This window comes from Austrofundulus limnaeus, unplaced genomic scaffold (assembly GCF_001266775.1).
Source record: "Austrofundulus limnaeus strain Quisiro unplaced genomic scaffold, Austrofundulus_limnaeus-1.0 Scaffold3058, whole genome shotgun sequence".
Classification (NCBI taxonomy): domain Eukaryota; kingdom Metazoa; phylum Chordata; class Actinopteri; order Cyprinodontiformes; family Rivulidae; genus Austrofundulus; species Austrofundulus limnaeus.
The window spans coordinates 12,365-12,594 of record NW_013955460.1 but is presented as its reverse complement, the minus strand read 5'-3'; positions in this window follow the sequence as shown (position 1 = coordinate 12,594).

Genomic DNA, 230 nt, shown 5'->3' with positions numbered 1-230 from the left:
GTCTCTGAGGGACATGGACATGTCTCCAACAGGCTGAAGGCTCTGAGGGACATGGACATGTCTCCAACAGGCTGAAGTCTCTGAGGGACATGGACATGTCTCCAACAGGCTGAAAGCTCTAAGGGACATGGACATGTCTCCAACAGGCTGAAGGCTCTGAGGGACATGGACATGTCTCCAACAGGCTGAAGGCTCTGAGGGACATGGACATGTCTCCAACAGGCTGAAGG